This window comes from Pinus tabuliformis, chromosome X, assembly GCF_031772625.1.
Source record: "Pinus tabuliformis cultivar Carrire ecotype Pingquan chromosome X, CPIR1, whole genome shotgun sequence".
Classification (NCBI taxonomy): Eukaryota; Viridiplantae; Streptophyta; class Pinopsida; order Pinales; family Pinaceae; genus Pinus; species Pinus tabuliformis.
Window position 1 is genome coordinate 232,628,616 of NC_142308.1, and position 14,957 is coordinate 232,643,572.

General features: G+C 39.7%; 1 pseudogene across 1 annotated transcript in view; it reads right to left on the reverse strand.

Annotated features, from left to right (window-relative positions):
• Positions 1–13,781, reverse strand: part of LOC149139216 (alpha-galactosidase 3-like) — a 271,546-nt pseudogene extending 257,765 nt beyond the window's left edge. Inside the window, exons 1-2 of the transcript XR_016265258.1 lie at positions 13,345–13,781; positions 12,573–12,631 (exon numbers count right to left, since the gene is read on the reverse strand). The product of XR_016265258.1 is annotated as an alpha-galactosidase 3-like (transcript). The remainder of the gene's footprint in view (positions 1–12,572; positions 12,632–13,344) is intronic.
• Between the last annotated feature and the right edge of the window lie 1,176 nt (positions 13,782–14,957).

Below are 14,957 nucleotides of genomic sequence, written 5' to 3' on the forward strand. Positions count from 1 at the left end.
CAGTCATGATCTCGGAGGATCTAGATGCAGCTCTCCTTCATATATATATATATATATATATAGATGGAGAACTCGTTCAAGAAGACCCTGGTGAAGATGCAGAAATGGTGTTGTAGCAGTGATGAAGATTTCGGTAGTGCAATAGTGATGGCCTCAGTGGTGCAGCAATGATGACTATCTCAGCAGTGACAAAGAAGAGGATTGGTGTCTTGGTCTTGGAGTGGCTAAACAGGTCAAGGATCATGGTCTTGGTGTTCGTCAATTGGAATCTCTATAAGAAGAATTACGTGTGGGTTTTCCTTTCCAAGAGGGAGAGGTTTTAGCCCTGGCAGAATGCCAACTCCTTATGTTCTTGTCTCTTTGTTTTGGTAGCAGTTTGATGAAGCAAACACACACACTAATAATAAGAATAAGATCAAGCTAAGATAAATTGCAAAAGCACTTCACAAATTGTTATCAAGTTTAGAAGAATCACATTAATCCCACTTGCCCTAGATTCTTCAACATGGTATCAGAGCTAAGGTGCTAAAGTCTAATGAAGGGCAAAAAAAGAGACATACAAGGATCTGTCTTCAAGGATATCAAAGCAGGTTGAAAGGATTAAAGGAGCAAGTATACAACAAGTAGGTCAACAACATTCATGGACTGCAACTTTAGTAATTACAGTCATGCACTCAACCCATGCTCAATTTGATGAAGTATGTCAGTGAGCCTCACTTCTTGATCACTGAACTTTGTCCATACCATAAAAGATAGTCTCAGGTATATATATATTGCAGAAATAATCCCAGGAGTACCTCTTACAATCCATGGTTACTTCACTGTCTCAGTATAGTTATGACATCAAAACAGTTTCAGCGCTGAGACAGTCTATCTATACAATGCCACCCACAGTTTAGTTATGTTATTCATTGACAAGTTTTGGCTCTCAGTACATTGCCTCCCTACACAATGCACAGAGGCATCACTGTGCAGTGCCATACCAATATACTTGTCACAGTCTCGAATCGTTTCTATGATTATGATCTCAATAGCATGGTGCTCGGATCAGAACATAGTATCACTAACATGTCAACAGTATGTTGAAGTCAAAAGTACCTCAAAAATGAATTGGAAGGTCGTGAAGCAGTCTCAGTGATGTCAGAACCATTGATGTCATGATGCTAGAAGGCCTCCAAGGAAGTCATGCTGAAAGGATACTAATGATGGGCAGCTCAAGCAAAAGAAGCATGAAGGTGAAGTTCTCCTCTTCACAAACCAAGTAAGTATCTTTCAATTTTATAATCATATTTGGTTAAATGATTTCATGATTGCAAGGTGATTTATAAATCGATTAGATAATCAAAAGTCCTTGCATAGAATAAGGAGGATTGTCATAATCCTCATAGAAAAGAGAAATCATTGATATCTATGAAAAGGTCTATGAAGGTCAAGCATTGTTTGAATCCATCAAGAAATTCATAGGATTCATATGATATCACTCAAAAGTCCTCTCATACCTAAATAGCAGAAGATGAGACATAAAGGGATATATATGGAATGCTAGATATACTCTCGGAAATTAAAGAAAAGAAGGTCACTTAGACCTACGCAATAGTAAAGGTATCAAAGAATGAAGGAACAACTTCATGAGGACCTAGAAAAGATGATGAGAAGGTAGTCATCATTGATGAGCAAAGTAACAAATATCAATAAACAAAGAAGGTTACCTCACTTGGCAATTTGTGGTCTCTATGCTAGATAGAGAAAGACAAGTTGCAGTCTAAAGGATGAAGGAATTCAACCCTGTGCAGAAAGGAAAAGCAAGGACTGGTCCTCAAACAAAGGCAAAAATAGGTATAGTGAAGATTCAATGGTATAGAAAGATTTTGGAAGCTCATATCACTAAAAGATGGAGGAAGCTAAAGAAAAGGGCCAAGGAAAGAGGGAGTATCAAATCTCTCCTATGAGTAAGATAGTATCCCTCACAAAAGGGTCCTATCATAAGCTCCTAAATCTTGTGTTATAAGATATGACAATGATAATAAGATGCATCATGGCATCATGGAAGCATTAGAAACAAGAGATCGTGACATCACCATGGGAATCATGAAGGACAAAATCCATGGCAGACAAACATGTAGGGTATATAGCTCTTGGGAACCTCAGTGGACATTGAAGAAAAGAAAGGAGTCATCTAAGGCTCATCATACATCAAGATAAAAAGGAAACATCTGCCAGTTGGGGATATACAAGATCCTCAAAATTCCCTGATGGAATCCTCATCGTAGGGTTCACTAATCTAGAGAGGAAGTAAGTGTTTCAACAAGAACTCCAACTTATGGAATCCATGAGATAACGGTGTGATGACATGAAGCAAATCAAGGGATTGAAGATCTCTTCAATCAAGGAAGCTGCTGGAAGAAGCCTAGATGACCTAAAGGTAAAATGAGGTATGTATGCGTGTATTTAATTTTATAATGTCATGTTGTATGGTTGCAGGTAATATAGATCATCACTTATCTTAAGAAGCATGATCAAGAGAAAAGGATCTCTTCCTCTGAAAAAATGCAGAAAGGCATAAGTCACACTAGATGAAATCAACATAATATGTCCTCATATGAAGTATGAGGTGGTTGACTAAAATTAAGAAACTTTGATTGAAAGATCCTAGGAATGGAATGTGTGAGGAAGGAAGAGATCAATATGCAACCATGACGAAGGTGATCAACATCCAAAAGACCAAGAAGATTTGACTAGGAAATCTCCCAGAAGAATATGCAGACTCTAATGAAAATCTGAAAAAGAAGACCCTTGACAATGGATAACTTTGGGAGATGTGTCAACATGTATGTAGGATGCTCATACCCACAAGAAGATGTCAAGATGAAGAGCCATCCCGTAAGGTACTATTTGATTTAATGTTATGCTTTGATTTCTTGAATAATATCTGGATGAGTTCATGCAGGGCTACTGGAACAAGAGTTGTAAGTACAAGTACAACTAGAATTCATGTGGTGGATGAAAATCCTTGAAAGAAACAATGATGAAGAAGTAGTCATATGACGAAGGTTCCAGATATGTATCAAGAAGGCCACTTTCCATAAAGAAAGGAATGATGTGACGAACCAAGAAGGAAAGTGATGGATGGCCTATGCCCTACAAGAAAGAAGCTCAACTGAATTTTATGACATCAAGGAAAGAAGTTGATCAAGAAGCTGAAGGACCCACGAAGAAGAAGTTGTTGATGAAAAGGAGAATCCCTTGGTAAGAGGGAGCTCTGACAAGTCCCTGATCAAGAGGGAGTTTGAATTAAGATCACCCCTGATTACAAAGGAGTGACAATTGTGTTTTTCCATGTCATGTGTCATGCACTAGACCAGGACTAACAGTCGTAAGTCTAGATGAAGGTCATGAATGGAAATGTAGACACATGGTAGACACAACATTCTTGTCTTCACTTGAGAAGAAAGAACGGGAGGATTGGGTAATTATCTGGCATCCGATACTCTTTGAGGATGTGTAGGGAATCCAAGACAAGAGTAGGCAAGAAGACCGATATTCTTTAAGGGCTAGGAACCCAAGATAAGAATAGTCCTAGAAGGTCATACTCAGTGAACACCCGAGTGGGTATGCACCTTGAGAGACAATGATGAAGGTGTCTACAAATCATTGGTCTTGCCAACATTGTAGCTCATGGTCTCATGGAGAAATGGAGCTGTTAGTCAAGGCCTTGCACTATGACAATGTTGATTGATATGATGTTATACAGATGGGATTACCAATATGATTCTTCTTATGAGAAATTCTTCAGATTGAGAATGACCAAGTACCATTATAAATACCTCCCTAGTTAAGAGGGAGTGTTGAAGAAAGTATAACTAGGTTCGGTATTTAAAAATGTAATTTTGATCTTTATACTTGTCAAGAAAAAGAAATATTATTTTTGTAAATTAAATGAATGAGTTTCTTGCTCATTTCATATGTCTAGAAAAGTCAAAGAGTCAAATTTATATGTAAGGAGCTCTTCTTGAGCCTTCATGTAATATATATGGGACAACTGAATGTCTAAGAATAGCCCACCAAGACCAGCACAATCCTCTTGAAGACAAGCAAGTAAAAACATTGAAAATCACAGTCACATCGGCCAGCAAAAATGAATTTAAAGTCATGTCGGTTCACCTAGTAATGTCGGTTTATTATGGAGGCACAACACCTATAAATAGGCGGCTAGGGTCATCACAAAACTGTGGTTATATAGAAGTGCAGATTACATGAGTGCGGATTACAGAGGTGGAGGATTACGCTGAAATTTCGGTAACACAAAACTCAGGCAAGCACAGTTCAGGATCTCGAAGGTCTCTAAAGTTTCGTATGGAGTGCAGGGGTACACCATTTTGGATGAGCACATAGTATTGTATTTCAGATGGGTATAGATTAGCATCTTTTTGTGTTTCAGATGGGTACTCCAAAAGGAGAAAACGCAATCATGATATATTTGAAGATCCCTCGGTGATTTACTCTCGACATACCTCTGTCTCAGTGTACATGTCTCGGATCATTGTCTCGGATTAATTATGATTCAACAGTGATATACTCTCGACATAACTAGACACAATGGCAACCATGGAATCAAGGTCAAGGTCACAATGAAGATCCAAGTGAAGACAAGGTGATGATCTCAGTGAGAGTGTAGGTTATGATCTTGGTGAAGGTATATCTATAGTGAGACAGTCATGATCCCGGAGGATCTAGATGTAGCTCTCCTTCATATATATATATATATATGGAGAACTCGTTCATGAAGACCCTGGTGAAGATGTAGAAATGGTGTTGCAGCAGTAATGAAGATTTCGGTAGTGCAATAGTGATGGCCTCAGTGGTGCAGCAATGATGACAATCTCAGCAGTGACAAAGAAGAGGATTGGTGTCTTGGTCTTGGAGTGGCTAAACAATTCAACGGTCATGGTCTTGGTGTTCGTCAATTGGAATCTCTATAAGATGAATTATGTGCGGGTTTTCCTCTCCAAGAGGGAGAGGTTTTGGCCCTGGCAGAATGCCAACTCCTTGTGTTCTTATCTCTTTGTTTCGGTAGCAGTTTGATGAAGCAAACACACACACTAATAATAAGAAGAAGATCAAACTAAAATAAATTGCAAAAGCACTTCACAAATTGTTATCAAGTTTAGAAGAATCACATTAATCCCACTTTCCCTAGAATCTTCAACAGAAATTTGGTGGAGAGGCTAGAATACATGTATCCTCTAAAACCCAGAAATTGTTTCTGAAAATTTCATCTAAAGACAACTTAATTAAAATAATTAACTTTTTTTAATGGTTCCTACGTGTAAACTTAGGAAATCTAGTTAGTTAAAGGGTATTAATTAAGTCATGGTGAAATCTTCTAAAAGAAAACATGGATCGAGTTCTAGTTAATCTTAGCCATCGATTATGTTTTAATCTTGGTCATTGAAGCCTCGAAGAAAGATTATAAGAAGAAATTTGATGGGGGTTGGAGAACACACTTGGAGCCACCAGGAATTCGATATTGTTGGGAAATCGAACTCCAGAGTAGCAGTTGTGTGTTGCCAAAGGTGATTCAATAGTTTCGAAGCAGTGAGAGAGGGGCAGGGATAGTAAGGCCAGAAGGAAGATTTCTAGTCCCGTGAATGCATAGAAGAGAGACGGTGTACTCCATAGAGAGGCTGATGCAGTGCTAAGAGGTAGCTCAAAGCTTTAGAGGAAGATCCGTATTTTGCCGAGGAGAAGTCGAGATTCAGTGACAGGAGATGAAGTGGGAGCTCAAGGGCCAAGAAGATTGAGTTTCCAGAGTAGCAATTGATCAGCAGAGTGAGAGAGACGCTGGTCCAAGCAAGGCTGGCACAGATCTGCGTAGTGTGACACAGAGGCAGCGCAGAGCAGCTCATCTTGATCTAAGGTCAATGTCGGATCACCGGTGGAAGTGAGATTTTTCTCACTAGACTTATGTCAGTCATTTCCTCTGTATGGAAAACTTGATTTGAGCTTCCATAGATTTGTACTTAGATTTACTAGCGCATAATAATAAAACCATCAGCTACCGCACCAGTTTTCCCAAGTTGGGTTTTTCCTGGGGACATTGGTCCAAAAATAACGGTGTATTATTGTGTGTGCGCATCTATTCTTCCGGCATTTTTATTTCTTCCGCAGTATTGTATTTGTGAAGGAAGCAGTGTATATGTTTCAATATTTTCCGTAGGAAACTGCAAGTAATTTGTTTGATTAATTTAACAAATATAAGAAACGTTATCAGTTGTTGTAGTAGGATTCAGGGTCATTGATTTTTCACACTTTCTTCTCCTACAAGTGAGACGCAAGCCTTTTTTAGGCCTTCTGTGAGCCCTAGGGGCTTCCTCCCTTAGGTCGAAGGCCTAAAGGCCTTCTCTTTAACCCTGTCGCAAGCCATTAGGCCTCTTTTCCTTAGGTCGCAGGCCTTTCTCAAATTGTCGTGGCCTTGAAAGGCCTCCTATCCCTCTCGGCAGCCCTTATAGGGCCTCTAACCCTTGATGACAGCCCTTGTTGGGCTCTCTTTTGCCTAGCCACAACCTAATAGACCTTGCTTCCCTCATCTGTGACCCTTTCTACCCTCAGCTTTGGCCCCTTTAGCCCTCATTCAATCATTGATGTGATTAGCATTGGTATTTGTCTCTAATAATTGGTTTTGCAAGTGTTTCAAGCCTTTTTGGGTAGCTAACTTTGTGTTTGCAGGAAGGCATTCTCATTGGAATCCTAGTCACTCATCTACAAGGCCATTTGGCCACTTGGTTTGCCTCTCTATCCCTCATTCTCATCACTGTTCCTTACATAATTCTGAAGCAAATTGTGACAGTGGTATGTTAATGACATAAACACATCTCAAATAGTCCTAAATTCATTAATCTATCGCTTAAGGCTATAAACATTGGTCTTGTAATTCATTGGTTGTGTTGACCACTGAAGCGTACCCAAAATTTTTTAAGATTCCATTCCCAAGGTTGTATCAAAGGTTTCATGTACCATCAAAGTTCACTATATCATCAAAGTTTTTCAACTCTACTTCTTCTTCTCATCTTCTTCTGTTGTACTCAGATTCCACAAGCCCTACAAGGATGATGTAAAATGATGCCAGTATGATGAGTTGAGTCATGTAAAAGCCTAGTGTTGTAGCGGCTGCAACACCCTCCAAAATTTTGGCCTGCATCCAATTCCGGAGCCTCCCTTGGATTTTTACTTGATGTTTGCAAGCACTCCGGCTCAACCCGTGAGCTCGAGTTGAGTCCTTGCACCCTCCTTGCTTGACCGTTCAATGGACATCTTTTTGCATGTTGGTCACAATGTCACGCTTGCAGTCATGTTTTGGTCATGCACAAGGTCCTGCTTCATGTGTACAAGCTGTATTCGCTATATGAACATCCGTCACACTCACACGAAGTTGTATGCAGTGTCGCACAAGCGTCGTCGCGGTCATTCAACGATCTATCACAAGCGTCGTGCTTGTCGCTCACACCGTCAGTCAATCATGTTGAGTATATGTTGTCTTGATGGTTTGAGGCGTCTTGTCGTTAAGTCATGTTGAGTGTGTGTTTGCAAGGTCGCATATGCACAAATTCACTCGCTCACACACTTAGTCATTTTGTTGAAGTTCTAACGACCAGATCACCCTCTAATAGTCAGACCTCCACCCTAGAATCGACTCGACCAACTGTCACCCAGAACAGCGCAAAAGTGTCCAACAAGCCATTTCAATTTGCATTGCCCACAAGCTAATCAACCAACCCTCCTACTGGTCAATTGGAGAGTTTGAATGGGCAGTGACCCCGAGACTCACTCCCCTCAAAAAATTGCACAAAAGATGCAGACCTTGCCCGCTCCGCTGACTAAGAAAACTATGCAGACAGGCCAAACAGACACCCAGTGTCTGTCCTTGTCTCCCTCAAAAAATTCGGCAGTTTTTCAAGCCAACCGCCCGATCAGCCAACCGGCTGCTCGCCCAGAAAATTGTGTAGATTTCATGAGCAAGCCCCTCTGCTGCCCAGCATCTTGCTCAACTCAAAAACTGCACAGAGGTGTTCAGCAGGTCAGCCTCCCAGCAATTGCACAATTTTTGTCATCAGCAACCCCACAGCCCACAGCCAGCTCCCTGAAAAAAATGTGCAATTTTTCCCAGCAAGCCTCCCGCAGCCCGCTGCCAACTTCCTCCAGGAATTGCGCAATTTTTGATGCCATGCCTCCAATATCCCGCTGCCAGCTCCCTCCAAGAATTGTGCAGTTTTCCCTGCCAAGCCTCTTTGCTACCCGCACTACTTCCCTCCAGAAATTGCGCAAATCTGCCCTCCAACCGAGTCAGATCCCGCAGACAGTCGTTGCTGATCCGGAATGTCCATCTCAGTCTCCCAAAGACTTTTGCGCAATTTTCACCAAAAGTGCCCGGAGCCTGCATCCCACCTTGAAACTTGCCTTGCGCAATTTCATAGCCTTGTCCTCTCTCTCAATCACCTGCATTCAAAAACAAATAACAATGCATCATGGTAGACTAGGAGGTTTATGGATTTGATGTCACCTCATCATGAGTGATTGCGGATATAGGTATATGGATAAGAAATGACGCAACAACGAATGGGATAAACGAGGAGAGTACATGCAAGGAGATGTGTTCGCGAACGGACAAACGGACAATGCATGCAAGGATAATTTTTCGCAAACGAACGAACATGTCAAGCATGCCAAAGTACAAGCAAAGGAGCAACGTGCACATGCAACATCAAGCGAACACCAAGACCATCAAAGACTCTGCACACCTTGCCATGCAGAGGTGAAGTTGTGATACACCAAGAGCACATCCATCACTCAACAGCACTACAACTCAACATGGACACCACTAGCAGCATGGACATACCATCACTATCATGTCAAGTCGTGTCGTGAGTCATGTCGGCCACATCACTACTATGGGCCATACTTTGTAAATCAATGTAATGTAACGTGGAAGTCCAAGAGACCCACATGTCATACGAAGAGTAATGTAAATTTGAAGAGTCAAATAAGTCAAACAGTGATGAGGGAAGTCGAACAGTCACAAGGGCCAGTTTTTCCCTTGGCTATAAATACCCCCTCATTTGTACATGCAACCGACTTTTTCACCTTGGCTCCTCCCACATAGCCTTGAGAGTCTATAATCTTTTCTTTGAGGAGCGAACAGTGGCTCCAATGCCCCTTTCACAGGGTTAGTGAGGTATGGTGTACCGATGTGTCTTGGAACTTTCGTTTAATTCAGAAGCCTAATAACAAGTCAGCGTGTTTTCAGACATGTACTGTAACTGTTGTAGGAATTTACAGGGTAAATTCCTCATATAGAACACCAAAGGACACCGCTCACAAACAAATCACAGATCAATACACCAATATTCTTGACGTGGTTAAAACCCTCAAAGAGGGAAACAGTCCACGACCTGAGCCAACGCAGCCACTTCAGGCAATTTATTAATAAAAGAAATAAAATTTACATAAGTTTCTTTCATGAACGGTCACCCTACAAATGACCCTCCATGCTCTTTAAATAGAGATCATGGACCAATCGGGTGTTCAGCCACAGATCAAGTGTCAGTAATACCGAGGAGAGAATGAATCGTCAGATCATTTCATGTCTAGAACATATCGTGACCGTCGGATTGTAAGTTACAAATGTACATAGTAAAGAAACACACTTTACCTAACTCTACACTAGACCAAGTTATACTTAACTATTTCCTCTGTGTTGGAATATCCTAACATCCCCTTTTAAGAAGAACTTTGGAGAGGATTGAAGGATGTCCAAATATGACACAATAGGAGAAGGAAGGAGGCATTAGAGCCTATCCCCCCTTAATGACAACTTCCTGAACTCCAACCATAGATCGAAGTTTAGTAAACTTCGCCTCTGTGAGAGCCTTTGTAAAGATGTTTGCAACTTGATCATCAATTGAACAATATTGCACTTCAAAAACATGGTCATGAATGAGCTTTTTGATGAAGTGCATGTGTAGTTCAATGTGTTTGTTGCACTGATGTTGGACTGGATCTTTGCATAGTTGAATGGAACTTTGATTATCGCACCTAAGTGTAGTCGTATGCTGCTGTTGAAAACCAAAATTTGATAGGATCTGACGAAGCCACAGGGCTTCCTTACTAGCTTCTACGGTGCCACGATACTCTGCTTCTGTTGAAGAAAGAGAAATGGCACTTTGATTCTTGCAAGCCCATGTAATAGGTCCAAAACCAAGAGTGAAGACATAACCTGCAGTAGACTTCTGATCATCAGGGTCACCATCCCAATCGAAATCAGTGAAACCAAACAATAGAGGAGATGCTTCTGCACTGTAATGAACCCCAAACTGAACTATACCTCGAACATAATGAAGTATTCTTTTAGCTGCTTTCCAATGACTTTCATGTGGGTTTTGCATAAACCGAGCAATAAGGCCAACAGCAAAGGAAAGGTCAGGACGAGTATGGGTCAGATACAAAAGTTTTCCTACAAGCTGATGGTATAAGGTAGCATTAACTTCAGGGAAAGTACAAGTGACTAAAAGTCTGGCTCCAAACTAAAAGGGAGAAAGGGTTGGCTTACAGTCTTCCATGTGAAAGTGGCGTAGAAGATCATAGGCATACTTGGACTGGGAAAGGGAAATACCTTCCTTCGATTGCAAGACTTGAAGACCAAGAAAATAATGCAAGTGTCCTAAGTCTGTCATTTCAAACTTCTTTTTAAGGTTGGACTTCACATGGTTTAGAAGGTTGGGATCACTACCGGTAAGGATAAGAACATCAACATAAAGAACAAGAATGATAAGAGACTTACCCACTTTCTTGGTGTAGACAGTATTGTCAAAATGACACCTAGAAAAGCCAATATCTAAAAGAAAGCTATCCATTTTGGCATACCAAGCCCAAGGGGCTTGCTTGAAACCATAAAGGGATTTCTTAAGCCGACATACAATGCTTAATGTTCAAACACACAGAATGTTGGTTGGGTCTGAATATAGAGTATATCAATCAGCAATTCCCCAGCTAGGTAAGCCCAGTCTTCTACACTTCCTTTGCAATGTTGCATCAATGGCCTAAATGTTACTCCTTTCCTTGGTTAACTGGAATTTGTTTGCTTAATTCGTCATCTTGGACAAGCTTCCAGACTCATCAAAGCCAAAAACAACAGGCCCAAGCTCAAAACTAGCCCTAAGTAGGGGAATTGGACATCTTCACATATTGGGCGAACTCTCAAAAAAAGAACTCATCCAAAGTTAAAGTTAGGATACTTTTTGGGGAACCGGTAAAATTGCTATCATTGTAGGCTTTCCCGGCGCCTTTGGAATTGACCTAGAGAGAGTGGGAAGAATTGAAGTCAAAAGCTCAGAGAGCTTAAGCCTCGCTCCCAATCTTGGGATACCAAAATTAAGCAGGAGCAAGTTACTTGCTTCTTATTCTATCATCCCTTGGAGACTAGTGACATCTCAAGGATATTTGGCTCTCTCTATGACTTTTGAGCCACACAGGGTTGCGTCGCCAAGAAGCATACCCAAAAGAAATTGGAACTTCATCAGCAAGAGGAAGCCTCTCAATTCTGAAAATCCCCACACAAAGTCTTGGAAATTGGGTATTTAAATTAATTTGCAGAGAAAAGCTTCAGTTGGATATGAAATTGGAAGGTCAAACGGAGAAACCAAAAAATGCAGACCTAAAGCTTCTCTGGGACACAATTAATCAGTTGCAAGAAGAAATTTACACTTTTCAAATGAAACATAATCAAGCTGTCTCGAGTATAACAGCAGTCATGGCCATAACAGTTGAACACTGGACTATCATTTCACGAACTGAGAATGAGCTGATTAGTCGTTTTCAGCATATTGAAAACCTCTACTCGGTCCTGACTCATGGACTGACTGAACCAGCACAGTCAAGCAGAAGAGGCCCACAGTAGCACAACTACTTCCAGACTAAATGCAAATACCTCAACTAACCAGGATGAAAACGAGACAGAAGGTGGCCCTCTAATTAGAACTCATATATGCTTATCTGTAAATGTTGTTTTGTTTTGCAAGTTTTTTGGCACATTTATGGGTATAAACACAATAGGAAATCTGGCAAAAAAACTCCGAAATTTTGGGGAAAAGGGTCCTGTGAGAAAGCAGTGCCGTAAAAGCATTATCTGGTCCAGGTCTCAAGTTTTGAACAATATTACGAATGTAACAGCTGCATATCCTATGCAGATTTGAAGTAATAGAACTTTCATTCTCGTTCTTGTTTAAAAAAAAACCGTGAAGACTACTGCCATTTATGTTTTTCAACATTGTCTTTAACAGAAATCACCCTGCACTTCCAATTAAATAGGTAAATTAACTGTCGGTCTCAATTTCAACAGGATATTACACTCTGAAACCTCCAAGAAAGAGACGGAACTACTCACGTACTCATTTGTAAGTCAAATCACTCTGAAACCTCCAACAAAACTGATAAAATAACTGGCAAACTTATTCTTTAGCGGACATTTAAAAGAAATCGCTCTAAAGCTTCCAATATAAACAAAATATTACTGAACCCACCTGTTTCCCGGATCACAGTCTCGTTGATAGCACAAGCGAAGAAATTCCAACTGTTCCATCTGAAATAGAACACGAAAGTCACAGAAGAATATAATTAACTCTCGGATAACAAACAATATCGTTCTTCTGCTCTAATGAAGGACAAATTTTGAAGAAAGTCACGTAATTAAATCGGGAATTTTCTAATACAAAGATTAACAAACTATATCGTTCTTCTGCGGTGATATATGACAAATTTTCAATAAATTCGATGAAAAAAAAATTAAATTTTTAGGTGCAAACAAAAACAAACAATATTATTCTTACGCTCTAATAGATGACAACTTTTCGAGAAAGTCATGGAATAAAATCAATAATTTTCAAGAGCAAAGGATTCATAAACGATATCGTTATTGTGCTGTGATATATGACAATTTTTCAAGAAATTCATAGAGCGAAATCATTAATTTTAAGCTGCAAAGATCAGCAAATATGATGGCTCCTCTGCTGCGATACATCACACACTACTTTTAAAGAGTCGCAGGACTGCAAAGATTAATTTAATTTTCTGCTGTGATATATCAGAATTTTTCACATATAAATAAATAAGTGTACCATTAAAGATGACGAATTGAAGAGCATGTATCACAATTTTTCACAAGATTGAGGAAAAAAAGCGTGTGCCATTTATTATGAATTTTCACAAAATATCATGAAAGATTAATCAAGGAAGACGATACTATCACGAATTTTCTCAAAATGTAATAAAAATTAATAAATGGGAGAAGCATACCCCATCTGCGGGGTTTCGCCGACTCCATTGTTAAGCTGAAACTTTCCATAATTAGAATTGTTGTACAATACGCTCCAGGCCTTTGGCCCCTGATTACTCCACGGAATTTGTCGCCCTGTGACAGTGGCGGAATATTTGCAAACGCAGATAATAATGACTATGGACAGAGCCAGAGAACCCGCCATTTTCGGCCCCGAAGATCTCAAGCAAACAATGTGAATCACTTCAGTTCTGAGAGCAGAAGCCCAACAGCAATAGATTACTCAGCGCGAATGTCATTCAGGAAGGAAGGGTTCTTCCCATCGAATACAATCTCGCAGCAGGTCAGTGAAGCTGATTAACGGATTTATCAATGCAAGAAAAATCTAGAGAGCCTTCCTCTCTCTCTTTACCTTTCAAATAAGGTGCGGTCAACTAAAAAGCATGTGTAGATTTTAAAATGATAAAGTATCCAGCTCAACGTTCCATTCGTCATTTTTTTTCCTCACCTACCAGTTATTTCGAAATTTCAAGCAGAATAGGTTTTTAGTCTGGACGGATTTACGAGTTCGTTGAGTATGGATAGTGGCATCGCCTCGAAGTTAGTTAGAGAATTATGCGGTACAACATAATGACTTTTATGTGCCTTTTATGTTTGTTAAATCATTTTATCTTATCTGGGAAATTATATAATGTAAAATAAATATAGTTATGTAGGTTATATAATGTACAAAGAAATATAGTTGTTAAAGAAAGTATAGATATATATTAAAGGAATGGTGGATTTATTTGCAAAGAATAAGGAGCTTTTTATGGATAGTCAAAGTTTTATGTTTATAAGATTGTTTAAGCTTTTTAGGGTAGGTAGGGAGCCATTTAGAGTTTTAGAGTTTGACATTGAAGGTGAAAATTAGTAAGTTTATTTTTTTTGTATTGATAAAGGAATAATGAATCTTTTAAGAGTGTCTAAAGTTCAATTTTTATGAGGGCATTTAGCCCTTTAAAATTTCTAGGGGACACCTCAAATCTGGAGGTAGTGGTCAAATATGCGAAGTCTACCCATCTTTTATCCTTAAATCTAGATACTAACCATTATAGCCACAATGTTAGGGGTGTTATGTGCAAGAGGAGTCATGCTAGATTAAGAATTAAGGTTTAAATCTTATAAGGACAACCAACCCTTAAGGTTTTCATAGAGGTAACTAGAGGTAGTGTCATTCTAGATCAAGAAAAAACATCATAATATTGTATTACCTTGGACTCTCGATGTATAACATTTGTTATTAAGGTTTAATTGTTATAAGGACAACCAACATTTGAGATTTTCGTGGAGCTAATTAGAGGTAGTGGTTGAATGTGTTTGTCTTATGTTGCACTTCTCGCACTCATATAAGTGGATCAAAGGCTACCCTCTTGTGATCATTAAGACCAAATACTAACTATTATGGCCATGATTTTAGAGACGATCGGAGCAAAGACAATCAAGTTAAAAGCATAAAGAAATGATAACTTTCAATTTCCCCAATGTCTAGGATGTGTAACATCGGTGCCCAAGGTTCAATTCTTATGAGGGCATCCAACCTCTTAAGGTTTCCATGGGGATGCTCAAAGGTATCGGTTGAACATGTGAGGCT